This window comes from Pinus tabuliformis, chromosome X (assembly GCF_031772625.1).
Source record: "Pinus tabuliformis cultivar Carrire ecotype Pingquan chromosome X, CPIR1, whole genome shotgun sequence".
Lineage (NCBI taxonomy): Eukaryota > Viridiplantae > Streptophyta > Pinopsida > Pinales > Pinaceae > Pinus > Pinus tabuliformis.
Genome location: NC_142308.1, coordinates 1,686,370,622 through 1,686,398,522, shown reverse-complemented (window position 1 = coordinate 1,686,398,522; position 27,901 = coordinate 1,686,370,622).

Genomic DNA, 27,901 nt, shown 5'->3' with positions numbered 1-27,901 from the left:
AATAAGAAAAGTCCAAGAGGAGATACAACCAAGTGAGTTCCGATCCAGCATCTACCTCCCAGCAAAGGAATCCCTTCCTCTCCTCCAACAAAGCATAAATCACCCAATGTACTAATCTCAATCTCAAACCAACAGCAATTCTCTGCAAAGTACAAAATTCCAGCCTCCTGAACCTCTGGGTGAGAGATCCATATATAGATGTAAGCAGAGAGGATGAGTCAGCTTATGTTTTGACTTGTGGCTTCTCTCTGTCAGTTCTTGCTTCCACTTGGAGGTTGAGAACCTCTTACTCATCACTAGTCGAATTCATTGAGGCAAGTGTCATTGGAGAAGATTCTAGAAGCTTCCAGGGTCTTTCCACCTCGTTGAATGAGCTTGCCATTTGTCATTTCCCGCTCAGCGCACCCTGGTAGTGCTTCCACCTGCATTGCAATGCACCTAGCCAGTGTAGTCTTTGCATTTCAACGCAGGCAGCTAGTGGAGCCTCTGAATTGATCCTGAATTGACTATTTCTGAGTGGTTTTTGGTGGAGAACTTCTGGGAGAAGCTGTCATTGGTTGACCTTGTTCCTTTAGGAGCTGTAACAACATCTTTAGGGACTTTGGATCCCTTTAATTATGGACATTTCATGCTTATAGCTGTAAGGCACAAAAATGTCTATAACAGTTTCCCCCTAAAGTATAAGGCCATTTACCGGGTGAAATGCTTTATTAGGAGGATCCGAAGTTCATTCAATGCTGGGAGGAGACCTGTAATAAGATACAATACAATACATTATTTTTCATATTGTTTTCATGATCTAGCTGAGGCAGGCATTCCCATGCTTAGCTTTATAAATTCATTTTTATGTACATAGGACAGACAATTGTCTGATGATAGACTGATGATCCTGCTGAAATCATCATCCTTTGGTAGGATGATTGTCTGTGCTGCAATGCTATACATGTCAATGTATTTATTTTTCCTGAATATATATCGCAGCCCGGATGGATGAAACTAGATCCGGGGTCTTCAAACTCATTCGATCTTCACTCTAAGTACAAGTCGATCCATGTGAGAAATGTTCTGAAGTCGAACATGGAAAGACATCGCTTGATTACCGGTCAATGATGTAAACCGTTAACAAGCGCGAGAGGAATCACCGATAATGATAATGACCCTCAAGGTACTGCAGTACAATTCACATGGTGCGAATAAAGGACTTGGCTTCGAACACCACGTAAAATCTTTCGGTCGAAGGTCATTGATGTATACCTGTCGCCGGAAGTGAGAAACTTGCCATTGAGGCATGCAAGCTTCAAAGTACTGAAGGGGGTGTTCCTAGATCAACTTCTTGGATAATGAGCTGATGTCGACAAGAAGCGATCCGTCAAAGGAGGGCCTTAATGTATCCCACATCAGTGACACGGAATGGAGAAAATGATTTTGATGGAGGTGAAAACGATCTGATGATATATGGTCCAGGGTGGCGGTCATGAAAGAATGAAGGATAATGTATGGTAGTGGATGGGACACGGTTGACTTCTCTGGATGACTTCTCTTGAACATATCGGTGACACTTGTGTGATGGATTGGTAGCATTTACCCCAAAGGTGGATGGTATGGCAAGACCATGGCGATGTGACCGGTGAATGAAACAACCCAACCCGACTCTGGCACGGAGTGGAAGTGTCATGTTCAAGAGCGACTTGCTACCAATAAAGTTCTTTGAGTTTCTTCCCAATTTTTCCCCAGTCATTGCTGACCAGTACCTCTTTATTTTTGTCAAGCTTGAGGAGGATAACATATGCTTGTTCTATAATTTTCCCTTCGGGCAAACCCATCGCTATGTTTTAACGAGCCTAGCGATAGTGAAACTCGTTCTCGTCTAAAGACAAGTTTGTCGCTATTAATGTTTTTTAACGAGTTTAACGACAAAGATAACTCGGTCCCTTTTCATTTTTAGAGAGTCTAAAAAGCTACGTAAAGATAACTCCAAAGTTCCTTTTTCGTCATCTAATCCCTTAAGTCCGAAAAAGTATAAACAATACAGAAGGGATGAATTTTCGATAGTTTTTACGAGTCGAACAAAACAAGCGCCTGATCTTTTTGTGCAATAATCCCTCAGGTCCAAAAAGATTAAAATCTAGAGGAGGGATAGAACTTTCGGTCGCTTTAACGAGCTGGAAGGCCAAAACTCGGCAATCTTTTCATATTTTACGATTCAGATGAAAAGAGCTTAAAGAAGACTCATCTTTTGAGGGACGAGTGATAAAACGGGTTAGCAACTGATTCCAGGTAAGGGTTTGGAATTTTCCAATCACGGCAATGTCACAAGGATGGCTAGTGAAATCACTCTTCGCAGCTGTTCCTCAAAATGGGTAAACAATCAATATGGAGGTGAATGATCGGCCAAATGAAAAGTGGAGGTGACGGTGCAAACACGACCAAGGCTTTAGTGGCTGATAATGTTACATTCACGGTGGTTATTTACCGGAGGGTAGTTCATTTTTTAACGAGCTTAAACGCAGAAAAACACTGCTCGGTCTTATGTTTATTTTTTAATGAGCATGAACTATGTGCTAAAACTGCTCGATCTTATGTTTATTTTTTAACGAGCATGAACTATGTGCTAAAACTGCTCGATAATATCGAGGTGAATGAACTTTTTACCATAAATAGCTTTGCTTTTTCAAAGATAGTATTGTACCCTCAATTGCTGCATCAAACTAGTTAGAAATGAATAACATTTGCTTGAAAATGAGATTAAAACAATAATATTTCACTTTGAACTACGTAAAAAGCTATTAAAAAGTGTTTTTACCTCTCATTTTACCATTTCATTTGAACTTGGTTTGTTGGAGCTTTGGAGGTGCCTCTCCCCCTAGATTTTCATCAGCTGATTTCGGGAGATTCTGTGGACGATTCTCGGCGCCGTCTAGACCAGGTAGGAGCTAAACCTGAGCTCTTTCATTTCATGGTTTCCTTTCTGCATTCTGTGCTTGATTTCCTGTTTTTCTGAGCCCCTGGGGTTTTATGGGGTCGCTCTGCCATCAGCGCACCTTGTGCACTCGAAACCTACGCTGAATGTGAAGCAGCATGAAGGCGGACTGACTTTCAACGCAGGTGGAACACTGGGCAGGTGCGTTGGGCGCAGAAAAGGGTTTTGTTGCACAGTTTTTGATGAATTTTTTTTCCAGTTTCTCATCAAATCCAGGATCTAACTCCTCTCATGTTTGTTTTTCAGAGATAATGGAGCAAAATGACCCTTACATGGCGAGAATGAGAACATGAAGAAGAGGACATGATTGCCCTACATGATCCGGTTACGGTGAATGCGCTGCGGAACTGTGGCCTGCTGAAGTTCTTCCTCATCTCTAGCATGAGACAACAGATCAGCCTACTGAAATATTTGCTCGATGCTTGGGATCCTATCAACCAAGTATTCCAGATTAGGGGCAAATCTATCCCCTTGACTGCAGTAGACATTTACTTCTTGACCAGCTTGACGAGGCGGGGTGCCCCCATCTCTTTGTCAGGTTCGGCCCGAGGGAGTGACTCTGTGAGAGATTATATCCACCAGTATTGCGGGGAAGGATCTCAGCCAAGTAAAGACGACAAGATCATTATCCATGAGGTTGCTGACAGGTCCCTTAGGTCTATCCTGTACACCATTGGTAGGATGGCCGGTAGTGCGTCTCTTCATGTGGCCAACAGATCCTATGTGCAACATGCCTTGGAGTGCCTCCAACCGAAAATATTCAACTGGTGTGATGCAGTACTTCTTCAGATGAAAAGTCAGTTGACCAAGGTAAAGGACGGGAAGTTGAAGAACTTTGGGTTTGGTTCTATTTTGACCGCCTTCGCTTTGGAGAAGATACCACTGATGCAGCCATAGTACATTGCACTCGACTTGCCTTCTCCTACTGAACCACGCATGCAGAGATGGGTTGATCACATGTCTAGGCATGCTGCTCAATCTAAGATTTCTTTCTCTGATACCTTCTTCAGGAGGTTTGAGCATCAGGAGATGGTCTATTCCGAGTATCCATATGTTGGCATGGACTTCCCGGGTGATCCAGATTTAGTACTACCAGACGGCGAGCAGTGGGGCGCTATTGGTAAAATTTTCGACCATATCACTGTTTACTGTTTTTATTCATAATGTCCTTGTGCTTTATTCTATCAAGACATTAATCAAACTCATGTGTGCATGCAGATGTTGGTCCTGTTCGTCCAGCAGTTCGCCCGAGAGCGCCAGCCGCTGCCCCAGTAGGAGAGGCTACCGGGAGGGTTATTCTTCGTGACCTTCATGTGGCCGAGACCCTCACAGCTGTGCAGGAGCAGGTTGAGAGCCTTACTCTTGGCATTCCAGACGTGAGGATCGACGAGTTACCTCTACAGTTGCAGCGACATACTACTGGTGTGCCTAGACGATGGACTCGTCTCTTACGCATGATCGCACAGTCTGTGACGTGCTATCATGAGCATCACTAGACTAGGGTGCCCCCTAGCATTTTTGAGTTTTTGGGTCATGTGACCGATTTTGTCTTGGTTACAGAACATTATATGTAAACCATAAAAAGCTTATATATATATATATATTTTTTTATTTTCGGGGTTTTATTCTGGTTGAGTTATATGATCCACATGTACAACATTAATGATGTGTTTCTTTTTATAAATGTCGCAAATGTCTATCTAACACATAGTTTGCTAATGAGTCGGTTAATGTGTTTAAGTTTCTGGAAATATGTTGGTATTGAATTAAATCAAATTGTCTTTCCAAAATCTTAACCCTTAGGAACATGCGATAAATAGCTGGGTTGCGGACGGAATATATACCATTGAGTTATAGTATTACGAGTTGTGAGTCTAGCCTGACGATTAGTCGGCGTATACCATGGGTGATGGCATCAGAGAGCAGTTCTATCAATGCGCTATACTCAGCGATGTTATTCGTTGATTGCCCAATACATATACCTCTGAAACTTACTAACTCGCCGCTTGGATCAAAAATGGCCCAGGCTGCGGAGGACAGGTTCCGCGAACTACGACTCGCTCCGTCAGCATATCCAACACATGTCTCCAAAAGGTTTGACATCTGCAGTAAATGTAAAAAGGTGGATTACTCGACCAAAACAAACACTTCAGTGAAAACAAAATACAACAAAAGCATACTGGTTACTATTTAAGCATAGTAACGCTTGAGGTACAACCCATTACGGGGTTGCGCCAGTGGAATTCTGTCATAATCCATTAACTCATAGGCTCCTTTCGCTAACACTCGTTTAACAATATAGGGGCCCATCCATAAAGAATTAAATTTACCTGCTCCCAATTTATCAGATTCTTGGTCGTAAAGCAAGACCAAGTCACCTTCTGAGAAGACACGGGGTTTGAAATTTTTGTCGAACTGCACCTTGACTCGTTTCTTATGGGCTTCGTTAGCCAAAGCGGCATCACGACGGGTTTCATCCAATTGGATTAATTCCAAGAAACGGGCCTCTTCTTCTGAAGCTCTGAGGAGGAGATCAATTGCGATTTTAAGAGACGAGATTTCACACTGGACTGGTAAGACTGCTTCCAGGCCATATACCAGTTGGAAAGGTGTGAACCCGGTCGCATTCCTTACCGATGTTCGGTAAGCCCACAAGGCTGAGTACAGGATTAGGTGCCACCTTCTTTTGTGAACTCCGATCATCCTTTGCAACATACGCTTCAGGACTTTGTTGATCGCTTCAACTTGTCCGTTGGCTTGCGGATAATACGGGGTAGAGCTGTCGTGAGATAGCCCTAGCTTGGCAGCTAATTCAACCATCATGTGATTGCGAAAATGCGATCCATGATCCGTAACTATAGCCTGTGGTACGCCGAATCTGGCGACTACATGATTGAAAAAGAAGAGGGCAGCTGTTTCACCAGTGTTATCTAATGTAGGCATCGCCTCGACCCATTTGGTAAAATAGTCAATGACGACTATAATATACCCATGCCCCCTGGTCGAGGTGGGGTTACATGTCATGAAATCGATGCCCCATTTGGTGAAAGGCCCAACAGTAACTATTGGCTGTAAAGGTGTGGGTGGTCTTCTGGTTTTGCTATCAAAAATTTAACAAGCATGGCAACTTCTGACTGCGGTTATGCAATCTTTGAACATGGTTGGCCAGAAGTATCCTGCTCGTAAGATTTTTTGTGTTGTAGCATATCCAGATTGATGCCCCCCACACGTGCCTGAGTGACACTCATTCAGGGCTTTTTCGGCCTCCTCATGGATGAGGCACCTTCTCAGAACTGTATCGATACCACGACGGTAAAGCGTATCGCCGACGATCATGTAGTCTTTTGCTTGGTATCGTATACGTTTCTGTTCTGAGTGAGAGGTGTTAGGCCTAAACTTTTGGGTTTGGAGATAAATTATTATATCTCCGTACCACTCATTTCTTGTGGATATTAGAAACAAATTCTCATCCACGATTGATTCTTCGGATGTTTCATCGTTGGACAACGATGGGAGATCGCGCAATAATTCTGCGAAAACTAGAGCTTTCTTTGATTTGGATTTTACGAATTCCAGATCAAACTCTTGAAGGATTGCTATCCATTTTGAATATTTGCCCCCCAGCAACTGTCACGACAATATATAAGTCATGGGGTTGCAATTAGACAAAATAGTAGTTTTTCGAAAGAGGACATAGTGTCGAAACCTTTGTATTGCTTGAACAGCTGCAAGCGCTAGTTTTTCAACATAAGAATATTTACTTTCTGTATCATTTAAGTTTTTACTTAAATAATATATAAGGTGTTCAATTCCATCGACTTCTTGAACTAAAACCATTGCGATGGTTGTATCTGCTGCAGCCAGATACAGGTTAAAGTCTCTTTGATAATCGGGTGCATACATTAATGATGCTTTTATTAAGGAATCCTTTAAAGCATCAAAGGAAGCTTGCGCAACTTGATCCCAGACGAAGGGTACCTCCTTTTTCAAAAGACATGTATAACCTTTAGCAAGTTCGGCGTAATTTGGAATGAACCTCCTCAGAAAGTTTGCTTTCCCTTGGAGTTTCTGAATCTGAAGCAAATTTGAAGGTGGAGGCAAATTGATGATTGCCTGGACCTTGCAAGGGTCGAGACGAATCCCATCCTTGGAGACTACAAAGTCAAGTAAACGACCAGAACCGACACAAAATACACATTTGTGTGGATTGAGTCGTATCTTGTAGTGTCGGCAACATAGAAATATCGCTCTTAAATGCTGCGGATGATCAGTCCGCTTTCGCGAATGAGCCGGAAGGTCGTTGAGGTATGGTTGAACGATGTTCTTGATGTCATGGAAGGCATAATTCATTGCCCTCTGAAACGTCGCCCCTGCGTTCTTTAAACCAAAGGGTAATTTTCGATATGCGAATGTGCCCCACGGACAAATGAATGCCGTCTTTGACTGGTCCTGCGGGCGGATATTTATTTGATTATACCCGGAAAATCCATCCATGAATGAAAAGATTTCACATCCGGTGCATTCATCAATTATCTGGTCGATGAAGGGTGTAGGATAGTTGTCTTTTGGACAAGCTTGGTTTACATCCCTATAATCGACACACACTCTAATTGTCCCTTGTTTCTTCATAACAGGGACAATATTCGATACCCAATCGGTTAGAGGAACCAGGTAGATGAAACCAGCATGGAGAAGTTTTTCAACTTCTGCCTTAATGGCAGCGGCTTTCTTGGGGTGCACCTGTCTGAGCCGTTGTTGTACCGATTTGACATCTGGATACATCTTAATTTCGTGTTCAACGATACTCGAGTCAATGCCTGGAATTTCGTCATATGACCAAGCAAAGACATCTCCGAATTCGTGAAAAAGAGCGTTATATATTTCCAGTTCTGAAGGAGAACAACCTTTGCCGACATAAATATTCTCTACAACATTTTTTTTAGTCGAGATATTTATGGCTATAGTCTCTTTAATATTGGATAAGTTTCGCTCGAATCCACCGTATTTACAGTATTTGATAGGAATTCAAAAAATGTAGGGTGATAAAGGTCATCTTGAGTATCTTCTTCATATTCTGGAAGAAGGGAATGATGGTGGCAATCATTCCACGGTGTCCCTTCAATCAACATTGATTGTAGAATTCCTTTGTCGGTTCCATGCACTCTTGACCAAGGATCTAAAGGGGTACCTTATTCTCTAGACCTATCTACCCAAACGCTTGATGAGCGTTGATTTGGGTTCGCCTCCCATGCCAGAAACATTGATTGCTACAATATTTCTATTGGGCTTGGGGGAAAAACCATTACATGATCCATGTCAATATCGTCTTCTGAGATCTTCGTGGAAGATATCATATTGCAGGTACCTATCGACACTACTTCCGCCAAGTCGATCGGAGCTGGAAGAGCGAAAGTTCCCAATAATATAGGATCTTTTAGTAGGCCTACTCCGATATTCTGAAGCGAATGGGGGCTTCCATGGATCATGGGAATGCTTCCTGTAACTTGTGAACCATTAGGGAGGAAGTTTTTTTGGTCGACGATCGTAATCCCCCCTTGAAAGGGGAATGCAATCTTTCTAAAATAGGTCGACACAACAGCTGCCATGGCATAGATCCACGGTCTTCCTAGTAGGATGTTGTAATCAAGATTCCCATCAATGACTTCAACATCTATTTCTACTGTTTTTCCCCCTAGTTCAACCTTCAAGTTATTTAGGATACCATATGGGGTATATGTCCTTCCGTCGAATGCTTTTAATGTTGTCGAGGATCGTGACAAGGTTGAAGATCCTAAAGTTTTCCAGCAACTCATCGACATAATACATGTAGATGCCCCTTCATCAATAATTGTTCGATGAACAGTTTTGTTGAGGGCTTTCACTTGGATAAGGAAAGCTAGTTGAGCTCGTAATTGAGGATCGTATCCTTTGTGGTCAAAGGATACAAGATTGGAATCCTTAGGATCAACCCCACCAATGGCTGATAACAAAGCCTGCCTTTGGGATGGGCAATTTTGTAGTACTTCAAGAGTCGACATAGCGGATGGCGATTGGGCCAAATCTTCCACTATGTTATAATGTTGCACTGCTCTGGCGCGAGGATTAAATGTCAACTTGTGTACTACTCCCTTTGGCGGTTTTATTGTTAATTCAGGAATGATGGGTGGTACAACTTCTGTCGAAGTTGTTGTCGAACTGCTTGGTTGATCTTTTTCCTTGCCGTTCGACAGCTGCGGATTCCCGTAACCTTTGTTCCTTGTGTAAATCAAAGCATCATTTTGCTGCTTCGAAATCGAAAACATTAGCACTTGCGACGGGGAAGCATTTCCACTATCAACCAGATTTGTGCCTGGATTTGGAAACGGATCAGTTAACACGGCTGAGGTTTGCGAACTCTTAAAGAATCTTTTAAGCTCAGCTTTGTATGGACATTGTGAGGTCCAATGATCCTCATCACATATGTGACATCCTGTTGAGGGTGGTTTCCTATTTCCAGGAGGGTTTGAAGAAGTTTTTTCAGGAGATGGCTCACCCTGTTTCTTCTTCTTCCCTTTGCTTTGCTTCTTCTTGCTTCCTGGTTGTTTGGTTTCTTTGCCCTTATCTACTGATACGGAATTTACTTCCGAAGCAAGAATTTCGTCTTTTGCATTTTGATCTGAAATCTTACAGGCCTTCTTGGAGTTGGCCTTTGTCAATTTCGCGTTTGTCGTGCCAATCACGCCATCACTGGCATGAGTCATTGTTTGATTTAGGAGGAGGAGGAATTGAGAATTCCGGTCTAGGGGTGTCAGTTATTTTGTCGTAGAGCGTGCCAGACTGAGTATAGACCAAGTCTAGATATTGCGCACGAGCGATAACTTGCTCTTTCGTTACGACTCCCCCCTTCGCCACATCTTCCGTTATGGGAGGAAGTAACGACTTGATAAACCATTCAGCTAATAGCTGATCGGGAACGTACGTTTTTACTATCCTACGACGACGTCGCGACTCATGTATATGATCAGATATGTGAGTGGGCGTTGTCTGTTTGAAGTTGGTTAAGATTTCCGTTCCCGTTTCATACCTTATCGGTAATTGAAAATGGGTTAAGAAAGTCGTGGCTAAGGTGCCGAAATTGTCGAACAAAGCTCTAGGCAATTCAATATACCATTTTGCCGCTGGACCCGTTAACGTCCTCTGAAAAAGGCGAAGCCTTATCGAATCATCGTTTAGGGTGTTTGATGAACACCATAGATGAAATTTCATCACGTGATTCGATGGGTCCTCACCTGGATTTCCATTAAATTTAGGAATATCTGAAGGAAGTTTGTGAGGAATCGCTGGCCACCAAGGGGCGTAAGAAATTGGATCATTTTTTAACTGGTGTAAATCGGGTAACTCTAAAGTTGCCACGAATGGTAACTGTTGATTCAGGTTAGGTGAAGCATACCCAGGATACGATGGGATTGCCTGAGCAGTTGGCCTTTGCATACCAGCATAATGTAATTGATGTTGGTATGACTGATACGGTTGGTTTACATGACCACCGTAAAGTGGTTGATTTTGACCGTTTTGAATGTACGGTTGTCCACTGTTCGCAAAGATCTGCTGCTCAGAACCTTGGTATACTTGTTGGAATTGTGGTTGTTGATATTGCACTAGCCATGGTTGTGAAGCCATGTTCTGTTGCGCTATACTAACCGTTGGACCAAGGTGTGGGGTAATTGTACCCGTTTGGACCTGTGTCGCCCCACCAGTAGGCGATTGTGGTTGAGTCACAGGGTCAAGGGGCTGTTGCATTACAACCTGAGAAATCTGAGGTTGACATACAACAGGCAACGTTTGAACTTGCGACATGGTCACAATAGCTGGTGTAGTCGGGATGTTCGACATAGGTACACATTGTTGCATAGAATACACAACCCTTGGTTGTTGGGGTAGTATAGGTACCCAACCACTTGATGTAACTCCAGTATAACCTGAATACTGTTGTGAACTCCCATATGGATATCCTCCCGGAGGGGGTAATGAAAGGGCATACTGCCCCCCATACGGTGGCAATCCGGAACTCAAGGGGATTGCTTGCCCTTGGGGACTGGATTGCCCAAATTGACCTCCAAATGGATCAATTTGGCGAGTCTCAACATAAGAGTTGCTGGATATTATTCCGGAGGAAAAAACAGGAATGGACCATACTGTTGAAATAGTCCCTGGGTGGGCCCCTTCTAGCGGTTGTGAGCTAGTCGGGACAGATGGTATGCGGGAAAACATTGTCAGAGTGACGGCAGGGAGTTCTGCTGTCACCGTGTCATTCGACACAGTCCTAGATGTTGACGGTTGTTCAGACATTTTGAGTCTATCCAAAAGATTACCTAGCGATTCTACAGGAACTTCCACTGGTGGTAGACTAACTTCTGATGTTGAAGGAAATAAAGTGACCCCGACTCCAAAATGTGTTGGAGTACTTTCTTGCGGATCTTCTACAATTTCCTCTATCGCAATCAAACCAGGTGGAAGGGGAAGACCGTCAGGTCCGTAAAATATTTCTGGTGCCGAAGAAGGGGTTGAATCAACAACGACAGATGTTTGATGAACAAGACTCTATGAACTGGTTACAGAAGGAACTGGTTCAGTAACACAAGTGTTTGCCCTTAGACCAGGATCAGTATCACTGTCCCTCTGTGGCTGTTGAACTTCTTCTATAGAGGCAGGGTTTCCAGAAATGTTTGGAGTAACCAGAATCTCAGATGTTGTTGGAACACTTGTTCTAACTTTGATAGGAGATTTCGAACCGGTTAAACGAGTTCGCTTCGTCAGTACTGTTTTCGATTCCGGAGACAAAGACGGTTGACTCGTAAGCCTCCACGAACGATGGGGTTTCAATTGACTTTCTTCCACGATTGCGGATTACTCGATCAACCAAAATACAAAAAGGGGAAAAATGTTTCCGAATTAAATGAATTTCAGACGCTTTAGACACAACTTGCTTTTTCAATTTTAAAGAGTCGAGAAAAAGCTAAAGATGACTCTAGTCTCCTTCGATGTTTTAACGAGCCCGAAGTGAAAAATGCTCGGATGGACGTTTTCCGTTATAGAGTCTGAAAAAGGCCAAAAGGAACTACTCTGGAGTTCTAGGTAGAGGGTGTGCCAAACTTTTCGCAAAATCACAGAATACTTTTTAAGGTACAGGCGGTCAATCTTCCCGAATGCTGTCTTCAGTGCATTGCGATCAGTAGGGCGACCGACACGGCTTCCTATGGATAAAGGTTTTATTCCTATAGGGGTCTCCCAATATATACTCGACGGTACGTGGGAGCACAATCCGTACTGGCGCTATCATCTCTCAGGAGGAATCACCCAACCATCAGCGAGATCGACAGTCACCAGGTTTTACGACGCCGGAACACGTCTCTAGCCTAGACCTCTATGTTGTGCGTTGAGTTACAAAGCGTTGTTAAGTTCATTCAATTTATTTTAGGTTGATATTTCTTAGAAGTTTGCCTTTTTGGATCACCACGAGATGTATGATACAATTCATAAATGCAATCTAAAGATGATAAGCAAGCTTTTATATCTTTTTCAACAATGAAAATCCTAGCTACAAGGGGAAAAGAAAGACACAATCTTTTCTCAAAGAGCATAGAGCACACTGTAAATGCACTTTTCCTAAATCAAAGCATGCAAACTATCAAAATGCAAATGCACATATGCATGTATTTGTTTTCGCTTTCTTAATATTGATGCCTAAAAAGAAAGCTGTTGTACAAATTTGAATTCGATTTCAAGTGAAAACATAAACAAGTTCCTTTTTCGAAATCAAAAAGACGATTACAACACTTTATGATTTACTTGTTTCGACACTAGAAATGCATAAATTCAAACCAAACGACAAAAGTAAAAGCTCAATCAACTGTGAACAGCAAACAAACTCACTCCTAAGATCAAAATGACACTTACGACAGGTCTAGATCTAAGGGCGACAGTATGACTAGTTTACTTTCGTAATGGGAAACTGCAAATGATGTAACAAATACACAAAGAAAAAATACAGTTTCTTTATACAACTGAGGCGGAATTGAGGCAAAGAAAAGGGGTTTCAGATAGGTACACTGACTGATAACAGGCTGCAAAAAAAGAGATAAAACTGAGCCAAAGGAAGCAGGGAACCACAACTGCACAAGGCAAGGGCTGATCAGCGCACCCTCAGCACAGAGAAACTGAACTTCAGCACAGGTATCCTTCACGGGACCTGCGTTGAAATGCAGAACCTCTTCACAGAGTCTGCGCTGAAGCAGAAATGAGAGTTGTTTCTGGGTTTTGGATCACGGTTTGCAGTTTAATCTACAGTTTTTGGCCAGATAAAAGCTATCAATTAGGTACAATTAGGAGGATGATTTAAAGGAGGACTAAGATCTATCACAAAGGGCTGTTAGAGCACTTGTGGATCAGTTTGTTCAGATCACAAAAACAGGCCCAGTGAGTGGACTAGAGTGGCAGATCTCTACTTTGCACTTGAAAATGGAAAATGCATTTCGATTCGGCACTCCTGAGTTTATGAGAAGAACAACACTAGAAACAAAAATAAACTAAGAATATACTCTCCCCAGCGGAGTCGCCAATTTGTTGTTGGGAAAAGTATCCAATTCAGAATGCCCCTATCCCACTCTAAGGTGTGATAGTGCCTTAGCAACAAACAAGGTAAACTAATTGAGTATTCTTCTTTATGAAATGCAAATGAGGAAGAAGGATCTAACTAACCTGTGTCTTCCGCTAGTTTGTCGATCCAAATCACTCCTCTCCTCAGTAGCTCCCATCTTCTTGCTCCTTTACCGGCCCAGATTCACCAAATTGCTGCAAAATCACAAGAGAGAGAAACTACACAAAGATACAGATATACATTCATAAAAAGCTCAAGATCAGATTAAGCTAAACATGTAAGCATAACAAAACATCATTGATACACAGCATGTAGGAGAAACTCAAATAGTTTATTGATAGAATAAGAAAAGTCCAAGAGGAGATACAACCAAGTGAGTTCCGACCCAGCATCTACCTCCCAGCAAAGGAATCCCTTCCTCTCCTCCAACAAAGCATAAATCACCCAATGTACTAATCTCAATCTCAAACCAACAGCAATTCTCTGCAAAGTACAAAATTCCAGCCTCCTGGACCTCTGGGTGAGAGATCCATATATAGATGTAAGCATAGAGGATGAGTCAGCTTATGTTTTGACTTGTGGCTTCTCTCTGTCAGTTCTTGCTTCCACTTGGAGGTTGAGAACCTCTTACTCATCACTAGTCGAATTCATTGAGGCAAGTGTCATTGGAGAAGATTCTGGAAGCTTCCAGGGTCTTTCCACCTCGTTGAATGAGCTTGCCATTAATCATTTCCCGCTTAGCGCACCCTGGTAGTGCTTCCACCTGCATTGCAGTGCACCTAGCCAGTGTAGTCTCTGCATTTCAACGCAGGCAGCTAGTGGAGCCTATGAATTGATCCTGAATTGACTATTTCTGAGTGGTTTTTGGTGGAGAACTTCTGGGAGAAGCTGTCATTGGTTGACCTTGTTCCTTTAGGAGTTGTAACAACATCTTTAGGGACTTTGGATCCCTTGAATTATGGACATTTCATGCTTATAGCTGTAAGGCACAAAAATGTCTATAACATCTAGCCTGCGCACCAACTCTGGAGTCCACACTATCGGTTGATCGAGCTTTCACCTTCCCTGGCTGTCTGCTAGCCTCGCGATCCAATCGTATAGTTTTGAAGAGAAGGTCATGAAGAAGATCACGTGGATTTATGTATATATGAAGTGATCCAACCACCTCTTCTCGGATATCTTCGGTGCTTTGTTTTCTTGTATTACGAACTCATGTAGCTTCTGATCAACCAATCCTCAATTTCTTTCTTCGTAGGGTTCCAGTGTTCCGACATTAGACATCCCTTAGGCAGATCCTGGTCCTGGCAACAGAACCATTTGTTGGCTTATTGGGGCCTGACCCAGGTTTAGAAATGTTTAGCCAAAAAAATCTCGAAACTACCGGCCCTTTCGGCAACAGTCCGTGGAGCGTGGACTGAGGTCTCACCCGAGGTAGTATGGGAGGGTTGTGGAACTAGGTTTCCGCACCCTAGGGATGTCTTGATGAACTCTAGAAGTTCGCAAGCTGATCTTGCATGCTGCGCTACTTCCACGCAGTCGCCTGTTCAGAGTAACTACCTTCGCTCGGCTTGGAGGATGAGAACGAGTGCAAATTACCTTTTATGTGCTTAATATTATTATAGATCTTGAATTAACTTACTAAGGCACAATACTTTCAGTTACCATTTAACATAAGCATACATGCACACAATTAAACTGTAAACGGATGCATAAGCCAGAATATAGAAATAGATACACAATATTCTGAAACCAACTTATCTTTATTAATGCCTTTTTCCAGTTACAATCCACTTCCTGCCCTATGCACACAGCTACGGGGGTCCGCGCACTCAGCTGCAGACTCTAACCAGGCCTCCGCGAACACAACTAGGGAACCTCTATCCCCAATTACGACCCAAAACCTGGACTTACAAACTCAGATCTAATATCGCATTCAGACACCCATATTACTTCTTACATCACCAAAAAAACTACTTTTTACACTTAGAGCCTTGCTCTTATTTATACATTCCCATGGTTCACGGACCATGGTTAGGCCGACACTTTCTAGATTAATTTACAATATTTTAGGGTAGACTACCCTTAAACTTGACCCATTACAATTCGCACTCTGCGCACTTCGCAAAGATTTTATAATACCAATACCCAAAAATGTGGGCTTTAAGACCCAAAACTATTATGCGAGGGATCCACTGCCCAAGAACGTCGTTAAGCTTCTTGAGGTCCATGCATATTATAATTTCACGCTTCTGTTTTTTCTCCTGTACTACCATAGGACTCACCCAGTCATATTCTTCCATTGGTTCAATAATTCCAGCTGCAAGCATTTTGCCTAATTTGTCACAGACCTTTTCTTTGTAATTTGGATTCAAACAGTAAGGTAACTGCTTAACTGGATTTGTGTCTGGTTTCAGAGTGATCTTCATCATCCCTAAGTCATCAATGATCCCCTTTAAGTCTGTGATTTTGGTTGGGAACAAATCTTGATATTCGCGGAGTAACTCGACAACCTTATCTACCATAGCATCATCCCAATAGTCCCCGAGCATCGCGTACTTCTGCTCGGTGTCTGTGCCAATGTTTACCTGCTTTGTTTTTAGTGGTGCAATGATGTTGGGATCATCAATTGATGCTCCTAAAACTTCGTGACACCCTTCAGTTTTTGGAATATTAATATTTCGAGGGTCATCATCATCCTCCTCTACTTGCACGTTATAAAATTCTAGGGCAGTGCTTAACTGGGTTTCCCATGCTGGTTGAACTACTTGCTATGGTTCTTTCGGTATTTTGAACATGGTGGCTTTTACGGCTTGCAGTGCATCATCAACAGTATCTGACCATCGGTCTTCAAATGTGAATGTTAACAAAAATCCCTCGCACAAGACATCCCATTCACCCATACCATGTCAGAGTTTCATCTCAGTATACCAATTCATGGGTATGACATCCAGGGTATGGTAAAATAAGTGTACCCATTCAGGATGAGGTTCTTCCCCATAGGCCTTGGTCCATTTCTCAAGGTGCATGTGTGGTTCATCTCATCCATCGTATTTATCTTCTATCTGTAGTTGCGGTTTCCCAAATCATAGGCGCATCATCCTTCTACATTCGCGCTAGTTTTCAAAATTTCCTTGATGTGTTCCCCACCAGTGTGCAGGTGTCGCATGCAACACCCACTTCAACGCATCGAACTGCTATTGTTCTGGTACTGCGCTTTCAAACTTTCTCAAGAATTCATCCACCACTGTCAATCCATCATATGTTGGCAGATCTCGGGCCTGGGTTGTTACACAATGCAGTGATCTAATAATCATGTTGCAATTCAGCATTGTCACTTCGTTCAACCAATTGTTCTATCATTCATCTTCTTCATTTGAATCCGAGGTGCAGGAACTTGTGTGCTCCCACAAGATCCTTCCATCTGTAGTTGGATTCACCCAATCCTGATCTCACGCAGTTATCTTGTAGATACAGTGCAGCTCATCGTCGCGCACAGGTTTGGTGTAGCACGCTCCTTTTGCTGGGTCTAGTGGAACTACTACACATAGGGACTTGTTCTCGAATACCATATTCTGCTTCTTTAGGTTAATGATTCCATTCATATCAGTGGCCCAGTCTATTCCTAGCAATTCGGGATAGGGATTGCTGTTGTTGGCTATGTGGGGCCTGACCCAGGTTCAGCAGTGAGTTTTAGCAAAGAAAATCCCGATACTACTAGCCCTTTCGACAACAGTTCGCGGTGTGTGGATTGAGGTCTCACTTGAGGTAGTATGGGAGGGTGCTGGAACCAAGTTTCTACACCTTAGGGATGTCTTGATGAAGTTAGGGAAGTTTGCGAACCGATCCTGCGTGCTTGCGCTACTTCGCACAACTGTCTAACCTTTGTAGCATGTACGATTTCTTCCACACAGCTCTATAAAGGGCACGATGAAGTGTTGTCTAGATCCTTTATCCTTACTGTGCTTTATTATAGATCTTAACTTAATTATGTGGGCCCAATATTCTTAGTAATCATTCAACATTTATAACCAGTGCACGCAACCACAAACTACAAAGAGATGCATAAATATCACAGAAGCAATAAACACATAGTATTCCAGAATCAACTTATCTTTTATTAATCCTCTGTTCAAGTACAATCCCAACTCCGCCCTGCGTACTCAACTGCAGGGGTCTACGCACACAGTTGCATACTCTACCAGGCCTCTGTGCAGTCAGCTGTAGAGCCTCTTACTACTACTACGACCCAAGGCTCGGACTTACAGACTTAGAGTGAATTCCTCCTTCACAAACCCATGTTATTTTTTCCAAGCTAAGACTAAGACTGCCTTTTACACTTAGAGCCTCCCTCTATTTATACAATCCCATGGTCCACAGACCATGGGTAGGTCGACACATTCTATATTAAATTACATTATTTTAGGGTGGACAAAACTAGACTCTCACACTCTATGCTCACATTTTGCTGGGTCTTTACATTACATTGACCAAGACTCAGGCTTTAAGCCATAAAAACATGCTATGGGGGGAATTCGTTGCCCAACAAGCCCCTAACACAAGCATCGTGACTCATCCTGAGTCACTCGACTAGTGTGGTGATCTTCACACGGAGTCCATCTAGCAACTTCTGCACTTCGCTTACGTCTACAGCACATTCGTCCGCTGTCCACTATACTAGTTGTGGGTGTATCTCCGATGTGTCGTTGTCAGGTGCAATTCCTTGCCTGAGTGCATATATGCCTTGCATCTGTGCCAGTTTTCCCTCGATATTGGCAGTGACGTAAATGCTTCCTCAAGGCAAATCTAGATGCATGCTTTAAGCATTGCTTCTTTCTGATGCGCGACGTCCACCTGTTCCTTTAGAACTTGGGCCTCCCTCATCTTGGCTAGGCATTGAGTAAGGGCAACGCTCTGCGCGGTCACCCAGACATTTTCATAGGCCTGCTGCAACTCCCAAGCTTCTGTCTCTAAACGTTGTAGCGTGGGTTTTCCTGCAGTGAAGTGAGGGTGAAGAATGATTGATCTAACAAGCCTGTGCAATCCTGTATGGCGCGCTCTATTGCTTCCAACCTTGATTGAATGGTGCAGTGGCACTACTCTCTGAATTCCGGGGGTGTAAAGGGTTGTGATTTCAGCCGTAGTTCCGTGATCTGTAGGTTGAGGTCCAGCTGGAGCCTCGTTGCTTCCTCCTTTGCCTCGCCGAATCCACAAGCCAATTTTTGGATCCGCATACCTACTGGTAAGTCTGTTGCAATCTCTAGCTCGGGGATGCAGCGACATGCTTCCTCGATGATTTTCTCCAACTGCTGAGTCTGCAGTACCGCTTCATCATTTTGGAGGCTCTATTTCTCATTGTTGATTCGATGTTCATTGAGCATCTGTACTATGTGTCCTCTAGTGGGCAGCTCTGTCGTCGCTCCATCCTGCAGCTAGTATAATATCTCTAGTTGAAGGGCAACCAATTTTAGGCTAAGTCCCTTGAGCCAGCCTACCGCGGCTCTGTCCTCCATGTTGTTCGCTATCAGTGCTCCCTCCAGCAGCATGACAGTATTAGCCATTTTGGCCCGTAGCAACTGCTTTGTTGCTAATGTACCCGTAGCCCCGTAGACGACTACTATTCCCTGCTGTGGGGGCCGCACCTGAAGTTCCTGGAGCTGTGCTCTAAGCACCCCCAACACATTCTGCTACTCCATCATTTCTTCTTGGAGCACCTCCCTAGTGACCTCGCGAACTGTGTTACCGATGTCGTATAGGTCATCCTAGGTCAGTGTAATAGGTTCGCCATCTAATTTGGAAGCCTTGGTCTTTTTCTGGGCCCTATCCGTTTCATACTGTGCGGTCGCTTTAGGTGTGTTGATGATGTGTGTGGGTCCACGCCTACCGTCATGTCATCTGTCCCTTGTCCTATGGTTGACTCAGATGCTGGTGCTGTTGTTGCCTTTTCCATGGTGGCCTTCGTCGTCTCACGGGAAGCCCGTACTTCTTCAGCTAGCTGCTCATTCCACTTCTATTGTGCTAGTAGCTTGGCAGCATCCTTCTGTCTTTGAATCGCCATCTCATTGCGCACCACCAAATCCAGTGCACGCCATTCTGGTGGCCATGAGTCAAGCACCATGAAAACAACATCATCAATTATGATGAAGGGGAGTGTGGTCCATTTCTACTCCGGATCCTTCCGTGCCTTGATATACACATTGTACATATCTGCTTTAAAGTTTGCAAATCTTCGTAGACTGTCATTTACTATGGGGGATAGGCGAGACCATTTGTTGATCCACATCTGTATGATTGCCTCCATGAGTATCTAGAAGATCTTGATTTCGTGGATGCGCATGGCGTGCCATGTCGCCCAAAGCGACGTGTATTTTGCTGCCTCTGGTAAGTCCTGGTCAAGGGGAGGAATCTGATTATCCTCAGGCAATTCTCCTACAACAATCTAGATGGATAAGAGCAACCATGCATACTGGAAGGTCCTACCTTGCTCCTGTGCCTCCCTACAGCTCGTCACAAACTCCTCGCAGAGGAACTATGCCGAGTTGAACCGTACCCCTTCTGCGCATTACTCGGCCAGCACAATGACCATTTCTAGTGCCTTGTTGCCACGACATTTTCTCATCACTTTTCCTGCTAGCAACTAGGTAGTGACGCGGACCCCTTTTTCTTGAATGCTAGTAATAACGTAACCCCTCTGCTTTTTCTCCAACTTATATTTCTTTTTCATGGCCTCTGCAATCGCCAAGTCTCCACTTGTGTTAGCTATTTCCATGGGGTCCCTTCCCATATGGGGAAGCTGAGAAATCCTATGAATAAGCTCCGTCGTGATGGGAATGGGCTCCTCCAGCCATAAGTACCCATCGTGCACCAGGCAGAGCAGTTTCCTGATGACAAATATCATGATCGGTGCTCGATGAAAGTGTGGAATACATAGGAGGTGGAGTAGCCCGACCTCCTCCACCCCGCACAGCCATTTTCATGGTTGCAGCTCTGTAACTACCCGCTCCTTGCTTTGTTTCATCAGTTGGCTAGTTTCCAAATGAGGGAACTTTTCGCTATCTGCAAGGTCCCAATATTCAAAATTCATCGTGAGTACTAGCCCACAGCCAAACCTTCAAATAGAATTCACTCAGTGAGGAACAGGGTTTTGAGTGTGCTTTTAAGGGCATCCAGATCTTTAGGTACGACATACTTGGGAAGCTTTGTTTTGATGCGTACTGGTGGGATGTCTTCCTCCATTTCTACCTTTGGTTCAATCTCTTCTACGAATGCCTAGAAATCCTCCTCCTCATCATCGCTCTAAATATTAACCGTTTTTCCCTTCTCTTCCATGGATAGCTTGCCAAACCGCGGGTTGCGAGGAGACATAAAGACCAGTCCTGCTCCTTGTGGGTCCTTTTTAGTCCTTTCCATTCGGGGCGATTTTGGAATTTCCGATGCATCCCCTCCCAGTGACATAGGGGTCGGCGTGGCTTCCTTGGTAGTTGACATCACTCTGTTTATAAGGTCCTACGTCTCCTTCGACAATGCTTCAAACACTACAATTGCTTCCAAGGTTTCTAGAGTCATAAAGTCCATACACAATAACTGAATTCTCAAGATGACAAGGGTTGTTCATGGGAGGACTACCTGGGCTTTATAGGCCTGCCAGAATTCAAACTCGACCATTCCCCCCTTCTTTGGCTCATTAATGCCATACTAGCGGTAGATCGTTTCAAATCGAGTTCTAATGCCATGCCTTAATTGCCTATTGTTCGCTCCTTGTTGTCTTAAATGGGATATCTTATCATGAACAATGACCCCAATGGTCACTTCCCAGTCCACCTGTGTTGTGGGGGAAAGTATCCAACTTGGAATGACCCTAACCCACTCTAAGGGTGACAGTTCCTTAGCAACAGCTGAAAGCAAAGCTATCTAAAGTTTCTTCTTTATGACATGCAAGAGATAGAAGGAAGAGATCCACTTACCGATGTCTTGCGCAAATGGTCGATCCAATCTCCTTCGTTTGCCGCTTGCTCCCAGATCCAAGTCTTTTCATGGGCCCAGCTACACGAGATCCTGCAAATAAGACAAGAAAAGGAAACTACAAGAGGCATGCATTCATAATCGATTCAAGGATTAGCATAAATCAAAGACGCAAGTAAGACAATACACCATTGAAACACATGCGAATAGAAGAACCTCAAATGCTTTATTAATATATGGAAGTAAGGTTCGGGCGGTGATACAACCATGAGAGGTCCAATCCAGCATCACCTTCCCGACGGAGAGAAATCTCTTCTTCACCTCCCTCAAGCAATCACCCAATACTCACAACTGTAAACCAACAGCAATTCTTTGCACAAAATTCCCGCCTCCAGATCCCATGGGATGAGATCCTTATATAGAGTTTTGGAGTGAAGATAAGTCAGCTTGATGTGTGACTTGTTGTCTTCTTCAACTCCAGTTGTTCTTCAGTTCTTCACTCGGAGTTTCTGCCTTCCACTTGGAGTTTTAGAAGCTCTTAACTCATCATTAGGAGAATCTTATGATCAAGTGCCTTTTTGGAAGCTTCCTGGGCACTGGCACATTGGGAAAAAGATTCCTCCACATGTCAAAGTACGCCCAGCGCAGGTAGCCTTTGTTGTACCTGCTATGCAGCGCAGGTAGCCTTTGTTGCACTTGCTATGCAACGCAGGTAGCCTTTGGAGCAGCTGCTTTGATCCAAAATTGACCTGTTTTTGAGTGTTTTTCAGTGGAGAACTGATTTGCAGTGCTGTGGTTTGCTGACCTTGTTCCTCTAAGGGTAAGAACAACATGTTTAGGGACTTTGGATCCCTTAGATTATTGACATTTCATGCTCCATGCTGTAAGGCACAAAAATGTCTATAACAGTTGCCCCCTAAAGTATGAGGTCGTTTATCGGGTGAAATTCTTTATTAGGAGGATCCGAAGTTCATTCAATCGTCGGGAGGTGACCTGTAACAAAATACAATACAATACATTATCTTTCCATACTTTCTTTTCATGATCTAGCTGAGGCGGGCATTTCCCATGCTCAGCTTTATAAATACATTTGTTGTACATAAACAGACGATCGTCTGATAATAGACTGATAATTCTCTGCTTTCAATTATCATCCTTTCAGTAGGATGATCATCTGCTGCACATGTCTATGTTTTTATCTCCTGAATATATATCGCAGCCCGGATGGATGAAACTAGATCCGGGGTCTTCAAACTTGTCCGATCTTCACTCTAGTACAAGTCGATCCACGTGAGAATTTCTTGAAGTCGAACATGGAAGGACATCGCTTGATTACCAGTCAATAATGTAAACTGTTAACAAGCGCGAGAGGAATCACCGATAATGATGATGACCCTCAAGGTACTGCAGCACAATTCACGTGGTGTGAATATAGGATCTGACGTCGAACACCACGCAAAGTCTCCTGGTCGAAGGTCATTAATGTATACCTATCGCCGGGAGTGAGAAACTTGCCATTGAGGCATGCAAGCTTCAAAGTACTGAGGGGGGTGTTCCTAGATCAACTTCTTGGATAATGAGCTGATGTCGACAAGAAGTGATCCGTCAAAGGAGGGCCTTAATGAATCCCACATCAGTGACACGGAACGGAGCTAGTGATGATGGTGAAAACGATCTGTGAATTATGATTCAGGGTGGCAGTCATGGAAGGATGAAAGATGATGTACGGTGGTGGATGGGACCCGGTTGACACTTTCTGAATGACATCTCTTGAACATATAACGACACTGATGTGATGGATCGGTAGCATTACCCCATGTATGGATGGTATGGCGAGACCATGGTGAAGGGACCGGTGAATGATAATAACCCAACCCGATATTTACGGAGGCAAAAGTGTCATGTTCAAGAGCGACTTGCTACCATTAAGCTTTGAGGTTCTTCCCAATTTTTCCCCAGTCATTTCTGACCAGTACCTCTTTATTTTTGTCAAGCTTGAGGAGGATAACATATGCTTGTTCTATAACTTGCCCTTCGGGCAAGCCCATCGCTATGTTTTAAAGAGCCTAGCGATAGGGAAACTTGTTCTCGTCTAAAGACAAGTTTGTCGCTATCTAATATTTTTAACGAACCCAACGACAAAGACAACTCGGTCCTTTTCATCTTTAGAGAGTCTGAAAAGGGTACATAAAGTGGACTCCAGGGGTCCTTTTTCGTCATCTAATCCCTTAAGTCCGGAAAAGTATAAAACAATACAGAAGGGATGAATGTTCGATATCTTTATCGAGCCGAACTAGACAAGCGCTCGATCTTTTTGTGCAATAATCCCTCAGGTCCAAAAAAGATTAAAATCTAGAGGAGGGATAGCTCTTCCAGTCCTTTTAACAAGTTGGAAGGCCAAAACTCGGCAAACTTTTCATTTTTTTACGAGTTAGTGAAAAGAGCTCAAAGAAGACTCGTCTTTTGAGGAACGAGTGATAAACAGGGATAGCAGCAGATTCCAGGTACAGGTTGGAATTTTCCAATCACGGCAGTATTACAAGGATGGCTAGGTGGGATCACTCTTCGCAGCTATTCCTCAAAATGGGTAAACAATCAAGTGGATGTGAATGATCGGCCAAATGACAAGTGGAGGTGACGGTACACAAACACGACCAAGGCTTTTATGGCTGATGAATTTACGGTCTCAAATGGTTATTTACCGGTTCATTTTTTCTGAATGAGCTTGAGCTCTGGGGAAAGCCTGCTCACAAGCTTATGTTTATTTTTTAACGAGCATGAGTTTCCACATTAAAACTGCTCGGATCTTGCGTTTGTTTTTTAATGAGCATGAACTTTGCCAAAACTACTCGTATCTTGCGTTTATTTTTTAACGAGCATGAACTTTGCCAAAACTGCTCGTTTTTACCAGTCATAAAGTAGGAAGGTCTCATGGGAGATCGCTATTTTTTAAAGAGCTTCATCTCCCTACGTATTGCTCTATATCCTCTCTTTGTGCAAGCCGGGTATCAACTCATCTACGGGTTAGCGGGGTTAGTCCTACCTAAAACTAAAAAGCCGCCTGAGCTTCCATTCCAAGAGGTTTGCATGCCCCCAGGTATAAAGTATAATTTCAAGGTTGCCCCTCCTCTCTCCCACTTCTGCTTTTCTTTGGGTGTTCATAGCTACTTGTCGTCTCGTCAGTCCTAATGTTAACGATACTTGTCTTCTCATTATTTTTAACGGGTCTTACGCGGTACTTGTCTTCTCGTCAGCCCAATTTTTAATTGATCTTTGCGAGATCACAAGAGAATAGCTACTTGCGACAAGAGAGCAGCTATTTGCGAAAAGAGAAGAACACTTCTCAATAGACAAAACATTGGTGGGTTTGAGGGAGGCTTACCTCTTTCAGGTTACCCAAAGATCGTTTTGCTAATCCTTTCAAACAGAAACTTTCTTCGGCGATGTCTATCATTAGGTTACACAAAGATGGTTACAATTTGTTGCAGCAATTGAATCCCTTTCTTTGGAGGCTGCCCCTACTTATCCTCTAAAACATTTGTTTTAATGGGTGAGGCTTGCCTTTTATCCAAAGATGGTTACTACTTGCTGCCGCAAACGGATCCCCTTCTTTGGCAGAGCCCACTTATTTAGACAAAGGTGAATGACGACGCTCCGCCACACACTTAACTTTAACAAAAGAATCTTTTTCCAGAACAACCCCATTCCTAACAACCCCTTCTTCCGCATGAGAGCTCTTACCGGCTCTTCTGTTTTACGAAGAAGAAGGAGGGGACGGGGTTCGGACTAGTCATATTCTCCCGCGGAAATTCTACTTTACACCCAAGGTTTTTCTGCCTCCAGAGCAGACCAGGATGCATGCCCCCTGGGTTCCGGCCTTCCTTTCCCGAATTACTCGCACTCATCAGGAAGAAGAACTGGAGGTAGAGACCTTTCTTGATCAAATAGACCATTCAGGATAGGTATGTGACTACTTGCGATGCGTGATCCTGGAAGTGAAAGCTGGTCTACGAGCTTGACCATTCTTCCTTCGTATGGAAAACACATTATTCGAAAGAGTGAGGAGACTATTGCTTCCATGCAATATATGTAGTCTCATCCAAGGAGTAGGTTATAATCCAAGGGTCCTTGGATGACCATCAAATTCATCTTGACAACCTTCCCTTTCAAGGTAATAGGCACATTAGGTAGAATCCCTAATGGTCGACTGGTTCCTTTGTCAAAACCCGAGAGACGCCTTGTCTCGGGCAAAAGCGCCGGGCAACCCAGTGCTTTCCAAGCAATAGAGGACAGGATACTCACAGATGCCCCTTCATCAATGATAGTTCCAGCCATCACCATTTTGTATATTTGGACAATAACTCTAAATGGTATACTGGCTGGTAATCGGGGTCTGCCTAGTTGGTTCCAATCAAAGGACACAACTAGGTTGCTTGGTGGTGGGACCGAATATACGGCCGGATATGACCCTGATGATGCTCCTTCCTGCGATAAAGGAGTGGGCACATTGCCCTGATGTTCATCAGAATCGGTGTTGATGAAGAGAACCTGGACGGTGTCATCCTTACTCTCTTCGGTAGGGGTGTCAGCTGAAGATGAATCCTCAGTGACTATGGTATTTGAAGATGAAACTTCTGAAGGGAGAACTGGGTCAACTGCCGTTTCGACCTTTGGACTTTTGTCTGGTCCGGATTCAGTAGGTTCACTTTCAGTGACTGACACTTCAGCTGGCCCTGTGAGCGAGGCAACTGTATTTTCGACCAACGAAGGACTTGGCGCGAGTTTTTGGTATCTAGGAGGAAGTAGCAACGGTGCCATCGGTTGATCTTCCAAAACTCTCTTTGCTTTGTCTAAAAAGGGACAACGGTGAAGGGTGTGATTACCTTCACACAGTTCGCAGGGGAATCTCATTCCCCTTCGTCGTCTACGACCTTCACTTTCGTTGGTCGACGGTAAGCATTCAACCTGGTTGTCAGAGGTTGACGCTTCCGAATCGTGCAAACGAGGGGACCAGTCCCTTAGTATCCGAGGAATACTGGGACAATCACGGTGGAGGTGGTCTCCTCTACATATGACACATGGCGATTTGGGCCCGGTTCGTGCTGTGTGTGGGTTTTCGTTAGATACCTTTTGCTTGCCCCCAGGCGCCTTTGGCTCCTTCTGCTTCTTTTCTTTCTTCTTCTTTTCCTTCTTCTTTTCTATGGGAGCCGCGCTTTTGGCGGCTTGACCTTTCGAAGAAGAAGGATCGGAGGAAGGCTCATAAGAAGTGGAAGGCTGGAGGGTAGCTCTAGACTGGTCTAACTGTTGACTCGACTGTTCAGGAACCGTGGTGGTCTGAACTACAGTGGTTGAGAATAGCCAAACTGGCAGGCCAATTGTCAACCCTGGAAGAGACAATGTGGCCATGTGGGGTGCACCAACTTCTCCCCAAGAGGAGAAAGGGCTAGGGGTCCCATCATGTGGAATCCCTTTGCTCGTGTGTTCCATGTTCTCAACCTTAAGATCAGTGTAGGAATCAGGGGTAATTATGTTCCGTTTAAGATGAATTTTATATGACGACGCTTTAGACACAACTTGCTTTTTCACTTTTTAAGAGTCAAGAAAAAGCTAAAGATGACTCTAGTCTCCTTCGATGTATTAACGAGCCCGAAGTGACAAATGCTCGGATGGACTTTTTCAGTTATAGAGTTTGAAAAAGGCCAAAAGGAACTACTCTGGAGTTCTAGCCAAGGGTGTGCCAAACCTTTCGCGAAACCACAGAATACGTTTTACAGTACGAGTGGTCGATCTTCATGAATGCTGTGTTCACTGCATCGCGATCAGTAGGGCGGCCGACACGGCTTCCTATGAATAAAGGCTTTGTTCCTATAGGGGTCCCCCAATATACACGACGGTACGCGGGGGCACAAATCCGTATTAGCGCTCTCGTCCCTCAGGAGGAATCACCCACCTTCGTAGAGATCGATAGTCACTATGTTTAACGACGCCGGTTCACGTCTCTACCTAGACCTCTACTGTGTTTCGTTATGTTTCAAAGCGTTGTTAGATAAATTCAGTTCTTTTTAGGTTGATCTTGCTTAGCAGTTTGCCTTTATGGATCACCACGTGATGTATGATACAACTCCTAAATGCAGTCTAAGAATGATAAGCAAGCTTTTTCAATTCTTTCAACTTATGAAAACCTTAACTACTGAAGGAAAAGAAAGAAATCATCTTTTCAAACAGATCATAGAGCACACACTGATGCACTTTTCCTAAATCGACATGCAAACTGTCAAAATGCACATGCACAATGCAAGTATTTCTTTTCTTCTCTCTTAATGTTG